The 14241-nt window shown below is 33.1% G+C and overlaps 1 long non-coding RNA gene and 1 pseudogene across 2 annotated transcripts; one reads left to right on the forward strand and one right to left on the reverse strand.

Annotated features, from left to right (window-relative positions):
* The first annotated feature begins 2649 nt into the window (after window positions 1-2649).
* On the forward strand, window positions 2650-10203 carry LOC146949021 (G-type lectin S-receptor-like serine/threonine-protein kinase LECRK3; annotated as a pseudogene). Its single transcript, XR_015027121.1, has 6 exons — window positions 2650-2816; window positions 2924-3623; window positions 3960-6288; window positions 8861-8880; window positions 8991-9043; window positions 9290-10203. The product of XR_015027121.1 is annotated as a G-type lectin S-receptor-like serine/threonine-protein kinase LECRK3 (transcript).
* LOC146949022 (uncharacterized) lies at window positions 6466-8444 on the reverse strand. The gene is made up of 2 exons (XR_015027129.1): window positions 8100-8444; window positions 6466-6694 (listed from the first exon to the last, which is right to left on the reverse strand). It is a non-coding gene; the product is annotated as an uncharacterized LOC146949022 (long non-coding RNA).
* Window positions 10204-14241: the final 4038 nt, after the last annotated feature.

Consider the following 14241-nt stretch of genomic DNA (forward strand, 5'->3'; position numbering starts at 1 on the left):
CATAACTTTTATTTTAACTATAGTTAATATCAAAGTTTTATTTCAATATCAAAGTTTAGTGTAATAACAAATATCGCCGTTCTACATGTTTAGTGTAAATTCAGAAAGCTTAATTTAAAAGTCAGTTATTATTTTGTGTCAAAAAAAAAAAAAGTCAGTTATTATTTGAACATTAAGAAATGACCAATTATATTTCCTGACACCAAATCTTTCCTGACACCACATTGAAATGCCTTCCTTAAAAAAATATATATATATCATTGAAATGCCGGTCACCAATTATATTTTTTTTTTAAAAATCAATATTTTTTTTATAAAAGGTATTTATTTAAAAATGGGTCTTGCTAATCGGTGTCTCCGGTGCGCTGGTTAAGAAATCCAAAAGTAAAATTTTTATTTTGAAATATAAGTTATTACTTTTGATTAATTTTAATAAAAACTTACTCTTTGGTTGCTTGACCAATACTCCAGGAGCCGGTGGCGGATCTCCATGGAGACCCATGGGAGCCACTGCACCCACAGTTTTAATATAAATTTAATATTAGTCATGTCATTTTAACAAATATGGTGTTGTTGTAGCGGTTTGATTATCTCCCAACCCAAATCTTGTAATGGTCGTGGGTTCAATCCCTCCCTTTGCATGCTGCATGCTCCTTTTCATTTTTCTTAGCGAATTTTTCATGCATGCTCCTTTTCATTTTTCTTAGCGAATTTTTCATATTCTTTTCAAAAAAGAAGCTCCTCTTGGGATTTGAAACGCCACCCCTCTTACAATCAAGCAATTGTACCAACATACCACTTTACAATATTGATTAAATTTTGCTGCATGCTCCTTTTCATTTTTCTTAGCGAATTTTTCATGCATGCTCCTTTTCATTTTTCTTAGCGAATTTTTCATATTCTTTTCAAAAAAGAAGCTCCTCTTGGGATTTGAAACGCCACCCCTCTTACAATCAAGCAATTGTACCAACATACCACTTTACAATATTGATTAAATTTTGAAATTTAATATTTATTCCACAATTATTTGACACCTCCGAAAAAAACTCAAGATCCCCGACAAGAGCACTATTTACCATTCTCTTTTAAAAAAATGTGGAAAATAAATTACTTCTATTATTAGCATTGAGCTAATACGCAAAGAGAAGCTGAGTATTTTTATTTTAAAATATAGACTTAAGTCAATTTTTCTCACTCAATTTTAAAACAATTGAAGTTTTAATCCCCCATTTTTAAATCATTTTTTTATCCATTTATTAAAAAGTAACGGTGTTTATTATGTGTTTTTTATTGACATAGAAATTCAATATAGTAATATAAGCTCTATTGAAATTAAAAATGAGATGATAGTGAAAAATGAGATGGTGGTAAATAACATCCGGAAGAATGACCTTAAAATGAGATGTAGATAAAATTAAAAAAAATATTAGTAATAATTTGATAGTCATAAAAAAAAAAAAGGATATACACTTCAATATTCATTGTTCCACGCTGGTTGAAACATTCACGTAATGAGCACGTTATTTATTGAATCGATATAAGCAATCCAGATTTTAATGTACATTTTATTTTATTTTTTAAATAAAAAAATACCAATCTTAAAATTTAGACTTTCAATAGTAACCGTGTGAATGCCTCAAATTGCTGACCAAAGACAATCTACTTTGTTTCAAGACATAACAATTACTGTGGCATTTTATTTTTAGGTTAAGGGTCTATTAACCGGTGTCCCTGGGATATTAGTTAACAAACTAAAAGTAGAAAAATAAGTCAAATTTTGCATTAAAAAAAATATTTTTTCAACTTTTAAAAAGTAGAATACACAATTTTCAATTGAATATTTCCTTTTATAATTCCTCAACAAGTGCCCCAAGGGCACTTGTTAACATTAAATATGTTTTTGGTCCATATAAAATTGGATACTTCTAATTACTTAATTTTAATAGGTTTTTTATTCCCTACAAAAAAAAATTACTTCTAATTTTAGTGCATGCTAAAACAATGTTTGTTTAACTATCCTTAAACTCTTAAATTTTTGAACAATTTTTTTTTAGACAAGTTTAGAACACTATGAAAGGTTCGTTTACTAATTTTTAGAATTTTTTAACATGAAAAGAATTAAATATGAATTTTTTAAAACGACGAAAATTAAAGATAAAAGTAACAAAATCTGGATGTAGAAATCAAATTTTGTGACAATTTTTTGCAGAGAAACTTTTAGGAATGTTCTTAACATGTCTGCGAAAAAATTGTTCAAAAACTCAAGAGTTTACGCATAAATTAAACAAATTTGATTTGAGTAGGGATTAATACTGAGTGCAAAAAAAAATTAAGGACTAAAAGAACTATTAAAATTAAATAAGTACTAATATACTTTCTAGGGGGTTTGCTTCTTTGACAAGCTTCCTTTGTTAAAAAAAAAAGGAAGGACTAAACTTAAAAAATCTCAATTTTATAAGGACTAAAAACATATTTATCCCTTTATTTTTTTGTGTTAATATTTGGTTTTTAAGAGAAAGGATCACCGATAATATGAAGTTCAGCGGTAAAATAAGTATAATTATTCAAAAGTTATTCCACCAACAATCAAACTCGGTTCTTTCACTTGTTGCAGCCAATTAAGCATAAGTCTTAAATGAAGCGCGTAAATTCATTGCAGTTCCCTTCCTAAACTGGCACCCTTTTATATCACAAAAGAAAATTTGGATAACTATTTTCTCTGCTCCACCTTCTTCTCCATTTCGATTTTAGCTTCCACATGGTTGAGCCAATGTCATTTTTGTTCTTCTTCACACTTCATCTATCAATAACTTCAGGTACACTTATACACAAATTAAATACATATATATCATAATCTTTCTCTTCATTTCTTCTAATTATTCAATGTTCAATGTCTAAGTTATCTTTTTTTTCTATTTTGCAGTGGTATTTTCAGCGGAATTCACTATAGTTAACAATTGCAACTATACGGTTTGGCCAGCTTCACATACTACTAGTGGAAATAGTGGCAATTCAACATTAGCAACCACCGGATTCATGTTAAAACCCCGTGAGAATTCAACAATTACAGCGCCTGCCAAATGGACTGGCCGTTTCTGGGGACGGACTCTTTGCACAACAGACTCCGTCTCCAAAAACTTCTCATGTGTCACAGGTGACTGTGGATCCGGCAAAGTAGCATGTGATGGCCGCAGCGGATCACCACCTGTGACACTGGCGGAAATCACTTTGGACGGTGCTAACAATCAAGATTTTTATGACGTTAGCTTGGTAGACGGTTATAATGTCCCGATGGAAATTGTTCCGTTAGGTGGTTCTGGTAAGTGTAACAGCACGGGTTGTCCTACGGATTTGAACACGGTGTGTCCAACGGAGTTGAAAGTAACAAAAAATGGGACGGTAGTGGCGTGCCAGGGTCCTTGTGCTGCTTTTAATTTGCAGTTTTTCTGTTGCGTTGGGAATCATTCAGCTCCAAATACTTGTGAGCCGAGTGTGTATGCTAACATATTCAAGACGACGTGCCCTCAAGCTTATATCTATGTGTATGATGATCAGACCAGCACGTTCACTTGTCCGGCCACCGATTATCACGTTGTTTTTTGTCCTGCCTCAAATAACGCCAGGTTAGATACCAATACTAATACTAGTTCAAAATATTTTTCATGTCATATTTATATTTATCAAAAAGTTCTACCATTTGCAAACTGTTTCTTGTTATCGGTTCGCATATTTGCAAACTGTTATTAGCTTGTGTGCTATCGGTTAACTGGTCTATCGCATTAAGTTGTGCTATACAAATCAACTTGTCAGTATAAGATCAATTCATTGATTTGGACGAATACTAAGATAAAAAAAAATTAACATACTAATATTTGTCATTAAAAAAAAAATCATTGATTTGGACATAAACAGTTACAAATTCCGTTTCAAAGATTATTCATTACTATTTTATTATGCAGCTTAGAATCATTGGATCAAGGTGTGATTGTTGGTGAGTCACTTATTGCTGGCAGTGGCACAACTCTTTGGCTCTCTCCTTCAGGAGATTTCGCATTTGGATTTTACGAACTTCCAAATGAGCTTTTCTTGCTGGCTATATGGTATGACAAGATACAAGATGATGCCATCATTTGGTATGCAAATGGAGACAACCCTGCTCCTAAGGGATCAAGATTGATATTAAATGATTCTCGTGGTTTGGTGCTGACTAACCCTCAAGGTTTAGAGTTATGGAGTTCGGATTTCACATCAGGTACAATTTCTAATGGTCTAATGAATGATGATGGAAACTTTCAATTGCGAGACAAAAATAATGTGACAATATGGGATAGTTTCAATCATCCTACTGACACATTAGTGCCGAATCAAGTAATGGAGTTGAATGGAAATCTTTCTTCACGACAAGGAGCGTTCAACTTCTCACAAGGAAGGTTTAAACTTCATCTACAGGAGGATGGGAATCTCGTTCTCAACCTTATAAATTTGCCAAGCAATTACAGTTACTATCCTTACTACAGTTATGGTACCAGTGATTCTAAGAATCAAACAAACGTTGGTCAGCGTTTGATATTTGACGAATCAGGTTTCTTATACATTGAGAAAAAAGGAGGGGATAACTTTTCTATCAGCAATCCAAATGGGGCATTCTCAACGGATGATTTCTACTACAAAGCAACTATTAATTTTGATGGAGTTTTCACCATTGCATTTTACCCTAAAGATCCAAAGAGAGGACAAAGTTGGGTCATTGCAAAGACTATCCCAGAAAACATATGCTTGTATTCTACATTCACAGATGGCGAAGGTGTATGTGGTTTTAATAGCATTTGCACCCTTACAAATGATCAAAGGCCTAACTGTACGTGCCCAGTTGGATATTCTCCGATTGATTCAAATAACATGTATGTTGGTTGCATACCAAATTTCCAAGTTATTTGTCAAGCTGGTGCGAATTGGGATTCAAAAGATGATCTATATACAATGAAGGAGCTACCAAATACTGATTGGCCAAAATCTGATTATGAAATAATAAGCCCATCTAGTCTACAAGAATGCAAGGAATCATGTTTGCAAGATTGCTTGTGTGTTTTGGCTTCTTTCAACCAAAGTTCCTGTTGGAAGAAGAAGCTCCCACTCTCGTATGGGAGAAATGATCAAGGAGTTAAAGGAATTTCAATCTTGAAATTGATGAACAACGATCCTTTGTCATCCTTATCTGCCTTGTCAAATGGGAAGAAAGATCATGATACTTTGATCATTGTGATTTCAGTTCTTTTGGGAATCTCATTGTTTGTCATTTTAACGTTTCTTGGTGCAAAATTTTTTGGGTTCCCCTACAACCTCAAGAAGATCAAAAGTAGTAGGACCAACAAAAGTGTTGTTGACAATAACTTGTGAAATTTTAGCTTTAAGGAAATTGTGGAAGCAACACATAATTTTAGAGAAGAATTGGGAAGAGGATCTTGTAGCATTGTCTACAAAGGAACAATAGATATGATGATCAATGTGGCAGTTAAGAAACTAGACAAGCTGATCCAGGATAGTGATAAGGAATTTAAGACTGAAATGAGTGTGATAGGCCAAACTCATCATAGGAATCTTGTCCGTCTTCTTGGATATTGCAACGAAGGACAACATCGCATTTTGGTATATGAGTTAATGAGTAATGGCACTTTAGCAAGCTTTCTTTTCACCCCATTAAAACCAGATTGGAACCAACGAGTCCACATTATCCTGGGGATTGCAAGAGGTCTTGTTTACTTGCACGAGGGGTGTTGCACTCAAATCATCCACTGTGATATAAAGCCACAAAATATACTTCTAGATGATCAATACAATGCTAGAATTTCAGATTTTGGATTAGCTAAGTTATTGTTGATTAATCAAAGCCATACTGAAACTGGAATAAGAGGAACTAAGGGATATGTTGCACCAGATTGGTTTCGGAGTGCACCAATCAATGCTAAAGTTGATACTTATAGTTTTGGTGTATTGTTGTTAGAAATCATTTGTTGTAGGAAAAATGTAGAGAAAGAAATTTTTACTGAAGAAAAAGGGATTTTGACAGATTGGGCTTATGATTGCTACAAGACTAAAAGACTTGACGGTCTTCTAGAAAATGATAATGAGGCTGGCAATGACATGATGTGGTTGGAAAAGTTTGTCATGATTGCTATTTGGTGCATTCAAGAAGATCCTTCTCTTAGGCCAACAATGAAGAATGTTTTACTGATGTTAGAAGGAATTGTTGAAGTTGCAGTTCCCCCAAGTCCCTATCTATATGGTTCTGTAAGTTGTAATTAGTATTAGTTTCTTTTCATGGGATTTTAGCATTGTTTTCTGATTTTATTTTGCTAATGCAATTGAACATTTAGCTTTTATTCATATTGCTTTTTCATATAACTTAGAAATTGGTTGTATTTATGAACAATGAAAAGTTTATTGTATGGTACATGCACAACAACAATTAGAACCTATGTTTTGCTTTCCTCTGTACACTTAAAAAATAAGGTTCCTATTGATCCAAAGTCCAAACAAATATTACATGGTGAAAATGTCAAAACTACATAAACTCTATTTACAAAGTTAATAAATATGAAAAACATGTCTGTCATAGGGAACTAGTCGTCATGCTCCAATGGTCAGAAGCTTCCTTCCTAATTGTGTTCACAAGAGTTTCCGACAGCTTCATTTCCTAAAGTGACATTTTCATCAGCAAAAGATGTATTCAAAACTATATCAAACATATATCATATTCTAAATATAAAGCAAAATTTTGAGCTTTTTTAGCTCATCTTCTGTAATTCGTGTAATCAAGGGAGAATTGCGAATTGGTACGTGGGTACCGAATTCGGGTACTTCGGCGTATTGGTACTCACAAACCAGCGAACCAAGAGTACCAAAGCATGGTTACCGCTGATTGGTTGAAATAAAGGTTTAGACTACAAAATAAATATAAAATGAATCACCATGAGTTGAGGACTGAGTGAGAAGAACAGGAACAAAGAGTGGAGAGTGAGAAACTTGGTAGAAGAAATTAGGTCTGGAACAGTGGTGGCGGCTGCTGTTTGAGGAGCAGATGAGGAAGATGATAAAATTTGGGTTATTGTGAAAATTGGGCTTTTCTCTTGTTGGACCATTTTTTTTATAGAATGTTGCTCTTTACCCAAACAGTTCTGCTCATTCCCAAAGTAAAAGTCCAAAATGCCCCTACGCAACTTAAGTTGCGCAGCGCAACTTAACTTGAGCTCAGAATACACTAGCGCAACTTAAGTTGAGCTAGTGTATTTCTGTTCAGAATACACTAGCGCAACTTAAGTTGCGCAGCGCAACTTAAGTTGAGCTAGTGTATTTCTGTTCAGAATACATTAGCACAACTTAACTTGAGCTCAGAATACACTAGCGCAACTTAACTTGAGCTCAAAATGCACTAGCGCAACTTAAGTTGCGCAACGTAACTTAACATGCGCTAGTGTATTTCTCATAATACACTAGCGCAACTTAAGTTGCGTAGGGGCATTTTAGACTTTTACTTTGGGAATGAGCAGAATTGGTTGGGTAAAGAGCAGCATTCTTTTTTATATTGAACTTTGCTGCATTTGGCCCAAAGAATTTTGAATTGCTAACTCTGCAGAAAATAATAATATAAGTGTATGACCTAATGATTTATTTAAGAAGTAAACTCTTTTCTTTTTTAACTAAACTACTTTTTTTTAGAAAATCTATAAATATATTTTTTGTAATTAAAAGTTTTAGTAAAAAAAAATACTTTTTTTTTTATAGCTCACTATATTTATTTAGGTATTATTAGTACTACGAACCAGAGCGTACCGAAGCTATATACCCCTATACGTACCAAATTCTTCTCCTGTCGCGTACCGGGAACCCGTACCCGTACCGCGTACCGGAACGAACCGCGAATTATGTGACTATGGTTGCAACATATATGGGGAGATGACTTGTAAATCTTGTACAAAAAAATCCATAAATCTATTTCACATTTTGACTAGACACTAGATATGCTACTTAGAAACATAATTAATTCCATAGAGGAACACATATTTCGTTGTTACTACATTCTTTCTCTGCACATTACTCACACTGTATTGAAACTAGTAATTGACATTATCGCAACATAAGGGGATATGGACTTTAAAGGGTGCTCTTGGGACATGTCAACATTTTTTTATCCCAACTAGCTCGTGAAGTGTTGTTTGGGTTTTCACTTTTTAACACCTTCAAAATCGAATAGTATAACTACATTGTGACCTTTCGGTTTCTTGAAGTTTCTTTTGCCACCGTATATCATCAATACTTTTCCTAAAATGTCTTTTGAAAATGTCTTTTGAAAAGACCAAGGGTATTTAACAACAAAACCGGAGTATCGTAATGAATGAACATTTTTCCTAAAATGTTACTTGTAATTAGTTCTTGAGAAATGCTAACATGCCCATTAGGAATTTAAGGTATTGTTTAAACAATCAACAGTAATAACTTTTTCTTTAAAAAATTATGTAATTATGACTTTAATGTATGTTTAACTTGTATTTTCAAGATAAGTTTCTTTTTGTGTATTTTTTAAACAATGCATTCTCTTTAACGTTAACATAACCATTAGTTGTTAGATTAATATTTAGTTCTTTGTGTAGGTTTGAGCTCAAAACCTTCAACTATTTATTCTTTTACTCAAAGAAGTTGAGCAATCAAACCCACTTCAACTAATCAATTTTAATATATTAAAAATTTTATACTGTATATTTGTATGACTATTACACTTTAAGCCGTTGCTATTGTACTTTACCTTTTCAAAATCAGTTGAAGCCACAATTTTTTTTACACAAAAGCAGGACCGAAGAGGTAGAGACTCATATTTTATATAAGGTAAGGAAAAATATTGTGAAGCTTTTACTTAAACTTCCATCTTCATTTTCATTTTAATCATTCCCAATATCTCATCTTTCCAAAATGTACGTAAGCTCTCATCTGCTTAGGCCGCCAACATCAGTTTTTTCATTTTGGTTAGTAACCCATCTTTTATTACCAGGTAATCTCTTTTTTTTCGACAGTAAGGTAATTTTATTTTTTATAAATCATGTGATTTACTTGTCATTTTATACGTTACATTGCTAAACACATAATTAAATCTTTTTTTTTTTTTACTCAATTCTAATTCAATCTTGTTGTTTCCTATCCATCTTGAAAGGAAAAAAAAAAAATAGTATAAAATGAATGAGTGATTTTAACGTCTTTTAATACTTGGAAAGTTGAAATTAATAACATTGCTTTGCAGGGGCCAATTCGGCGGTGTTCACACTAATTAACAAGTGCAGCTATGCAGTGTGGCCAGCTTCACTTACTACAAGCACAAACGCAACTCTCCCAAACCACCGTTTTAATTTTAAAGTCGGGAAAGACTTTCACCGTTACAGCACCTGACACCTGGTCTGGCCACTTTTGGGGCCGGACTGATTGCAACATTGACTCTGTCACTGGAAAATTCTCATGTGTCACCGGCAACTGTGGGCCAGGGAAGTTAGCTTGTAATGGCAAGGGACCCGAACTGCCTACCACGCTGGCACAATTTAGTTTATCCAGTGAAGGTGGACTTGATTTTTACAACATCAGCGTGGTAGACGGTTTCAACATCCCCATTTTGGTTGTTCCTGTTGGTGGTTCTGGCAAGAATTGTAGCAGCACCAGTTGTCCTGTAGATCTTAATAACGAGTGTCCCACGGATCTTAGGGTCTACAACAAAAGTAAAGTGGTGGCGTGCCACGGTGCTTGTTCTGCATTAAAATTGAAGCGTTTTTGTTGCGTTGGAAAATATTCATCTCCAGAAACTTGCGAGCTAAGTTCTTACTCTCTTGTGTTCAAGAGGGCTTGTCCTGATGCTTATAGCTATCCTTTTGTTTATGGGACGAAAACATTTAGTTGTTCATCTGACAGTTATGACATTATATTTTGTCCACTTTCCAAAAAGAAAACTCTATTTAATACTCTATTTCGTCCTTTTGTAATATTGATATCAGTGAGTGTTGTAATTGGATTTTTGATAAAATGTTGTTGGTGTCCCGCACAAAAACAATATGTTGACACAAATGTAATCGTAAGGCCTGCCCGGCCTATGCTGGTTTATTATTGAGAATTTTTACCAAGAACATTATAGAGATGAAAATCAGTTTTAGTTTAATACTGATTTAAGTATATTTGTTGTTGAGTTATACACAAGTCGATCTTTCTTCTATTAGTAAAAAAGGAATAGTTTATATTTGATTTAAAATAATGACATCTGAAGTATCAAATTGCTAAACTAAAAGTTAGAATTTCGAAATTGTGGGTATAGTTAAAGTTCGGCTCTATGGTTGATCACACAATAGAATATGACAATATTCAATTGTAATTCTCTGAGCACAATTTGTTGTATTCCCCAACGACTTGCATCAAAGAGGCAAGATGGTTTCCTTATTTGATTTTAGAGTGCTTGGATAATTTCCAACAATCTAATTGTATCTACCCTAAACTCGAAATCTCTTCCTATTTTCCAAGAAGTAATTCTAGAAACCCTCGATGTTTTTTTCTACCCAAATGTAGCACAACCTCCTAATGTCTTAGGTAAGAATGGTTTTACCGAATGTTAAATCCTAAGGCTTTGTTTGGAAGTTTGGAGGGGAGGGGAGGGGAGGGTTTTGGAAAAAAGGAAGGAGCAAGTGGAGGAAATAGAAGACATTGGGAGGAGAGGGCTTTGGAGGTTAATTTTTTACTCATAATAAAAAATCCCCCTCATTTGGGGGAACTCAAAAATTGTATTGGAGGAGGGTTTTAGGGGGTTATGGAGGGTTTATATGAATTTTTCAAATCCAAGTTGTTATTATATTCTTAAAATTAAAAGTATATTAATCATAAGTATTAGTTTATCATTCTCTATGTCATACCCCAATTTTTGACCTAACATCCTACATTCATACATTGTCTGACCCTGAATAGTCTTTGACTTTTCAAAGGAAATTTCAGCAGAAAGGTATCTTAAAATACCTCATGTTTGGTTCCGAGTCGGGCCCTCTTCGCTCTTTATATTTTTATAATTTTAGTTTTCTTTATTTTTTTATTATTTGTTATTTACTCTTTAATTTCCGTCTTTTATTTAATTTTATAATTTTAGTTTTTATTTCCAATTTTTATTTTAGCTTTTAATTAGTCATTTTTCATATTTTATTTTAGTCACTTTTATTTTATTGTCCAAGTAAAAAAAACCAAAGTGTCAATGAGTTTATTTTAGTCACTTTTATTTTATTGTCCAAGTAAAAAAAACCAAAGTGCCAATGAGTCCAAAATTAAGTGTCCAGGGGTCCAAAATATTTTTCCTCCAAGCCATGCCATAATCAGTGCAGAGTCAAAACTTTCTTCCCATTTTTCATCAGGAACGCGTTTCATCATCAATACCTCTTCTCACTCTTTTAATTTATTAGTCATTTTTTTTTTAAACTTTTAGTTTTTATTTTTATCTTTCATTTTTATTCAGTCTTGATTTTTATTTTTTTTTATTTTCCATTTTATCATTTTGTTTTTATTTTTTTTCGTTTAATTACTTCTTTAGGTTTTTATTAACTTTTTGTTTAATGAGTCCAAAAATTGTCAAAAAATATAGTGTCAAGGTCCAATTTTTTTTCTTTCTCAAGTGTGCCACCAATCATGCCATTTTTACATGTCAACTCTCCCATTTGAAAAATCATTCAAATCACATTCCAAAACCATCAATCTCATTCAAATCCCCATCAAAGTGCATTAAACCAATTTTCCATTTTTCATCAACCTTAGAACCTATAAATAGAGCTCTCATCCTTCACAATTGGACACACCAAAAGTTCTCTTGAGTTGTCAAAGAACTTTTCTCTCTTCTCCCTCATTTAGCTTGTGTTGACGAGCTATTCTTTTCTTCTCTCTCTTTTTTCTGTCCCTTCGGAATTTTGTCCCTTCGGTAATTTTTGTCCCTTTCTTTTATTTTCTTGCATTTTATTTCTTTTTATCATTTTATTTTATTTCTATTTAGCATTTTAATTATTGTCATTTATTTTCCTGCAATTAGAATGTATTTAGGTCCAATGTAAATATAAATAAGAAAAGTGTGTGTGTGTGTGTGTGTGTCTTTTATTTCTTTATCGCTTTATATATATAAAAAAAAATAAAAAAAATTAGATTAGGGATTTTGTGGTGACCCAACGTCACTACAAAAATCCACGCGCTTTTAATTTTATTGCTCCGTTAGTTTAATTTTCATTTATTACTCCAAAACAACAAAAACATTCAAAAAAATCAAAAATCACAAAAATATTTTCATAATAAACCTTGATTTTCAATCAAGTGATCCTCCTTTTTATTTTCTTTCTTAATCAAATATCAAATCAACTTTAATCATACTTTGAGTCTATTTTTCTTTCAATATAAAAAATACAAACCAATTCTCATTTGCCACTTGCCTTTTCATTTTAAAACCTTTTTAAAACTAATAAAAAACACAAAACAAATCAAACGTCAATTTCTACCCCGAACTACGTGATTTTGATCCTTCACGGGTACGTAGGCAAAGGACACTCGTCCCTCAAATCAATAAAATGTAGATGATTAGGTCTTCCTTTTTTTTAATCATTTCAAAGTTTCATTTTTTTAAAAATAAAAGCAAGCAAGCTAGTTTATAGCACAAAATGTTAAATAAAACCAAAAGGTTCTCGTAGAGTACTACAAATATTTAGGGTGCTAATACCTTCCCTAAATATAACCAACCCCCGGACCCCCCAATTTAAATAAATTTTTTCAAAGTCGTGAAATAAAAAGTGAGTCAAAAGCTAATCAAATAGCCTTGATCTCCAAAAAATGACGCGACACTCTAAAAAACAGTTCTTTCAAAAAATGTGAATTTTTTGTCCATTTTTTATATATTTCCAACCCCCCAAAGCCCTCCCCTCCAAACACCCAAACAAAGCCTAAGTCGCAAATGTTATCATACAATATTTCTATAACTATTATCATTCACACATTTATCCTAGATCAAATATCAAAAGTTAGGGTTAATAACTATGAAGCACGGACACAGACATAGACACGACACGGACATCGATACGCCGACACCGATAATAATTTGAGAAAATGAAATAATTCAGTGTAATCATAGGTGTCGTGTCGTTGTCCGAAATCAACGCGTGTTTGATACTAGGACACACCTAATCCGAGGAGTGTTCGTGCTTCATAGGTTAATAGTCATTCAACACATTAACTAATTTATACATTCGAAAACGTAGAAAAAAGAATTAAGAAAAAGTAATAACTGAATAAAACTAGAAGTTCAATTGTGGAAAGAAGTACTCTAAGATTACATGGTTCAAATAGCTAGATAGAATGTCATCTGCTTCACCTTGTCGGAGAAACCTAGCTACTCATGATAAAATTAAAGATAACTAATGATTTTTAAAGAATTATACATTAATAGATGAAGAATTAAAGGCCTCAATCTTGTTTCCAAGGTTGATCTTTAGTATGGATCCTTCATAAATCGTGTTACTTGGCTTCTATGTGCCAAAAATCAAACCCTGCTCATTTTTGGTTATCCAAATATACAGAAATTTGATATCAACTGATTCAGCAATGACCTTGTGTTATGTGCATACCCCTCTGCACAATGTGCATGAGGCACTAGCTTTTCCATTGACTTCCTTCTTTCCTTGTACGATGTGCAAGCTCTCCTCATGCCTGATGTGCAGCTTCCATTAGATAATTCATTATACCCCAAGAGATCACTTGATGCAGATATCTTGTCAAAAGTATAGTGCAACCACAAAATGTTTTGGAGGGTGAATTCGGTCTAGTTTATAGGTCTTCAACACAATTCTTTAGTGAAATGCTAATGCTTCAACTTACTACAAAACTTGACTAAAAACATGTTAACGCCTGTTATACCCTAATTTTGGACCTAAAAATACCTGCTCAAAATGCTTTTCCATCTTTGATATATGTCTATTACTCTTGAAAGATTGCTAGTTTGCTATTATTTTACACTGATATTTTACCCTGCTTTATCTTCCAATTTTGCCTCAAAAATCTTTTCAAACTGTGAGTTTGTCTATGTCTTCTTACATTTAAAACCATCCAAATGTTTTTCTTGCATGTCAAGTCATTTTGAAGTTGTCTCTGATCAATTGCATGTTTCTCTGCACTTCATTTCAATATTATTTGCAAAATTCATAACTAAGG

This window comes from Medicago sativa, chromosome 2 (assembly GCF_051527215.1).
Source record: "Medicago sativa cultivar Bolivia chromosome 2, Bolivia_mono, whole genome shotgun sequence".
Taxonomy (NCBI): Eukaryota; Viridiplantae; Streptophyta; class Magnoliopsida; order Fabales; family Fabaceae; genus Medicago; species Medicago sativa.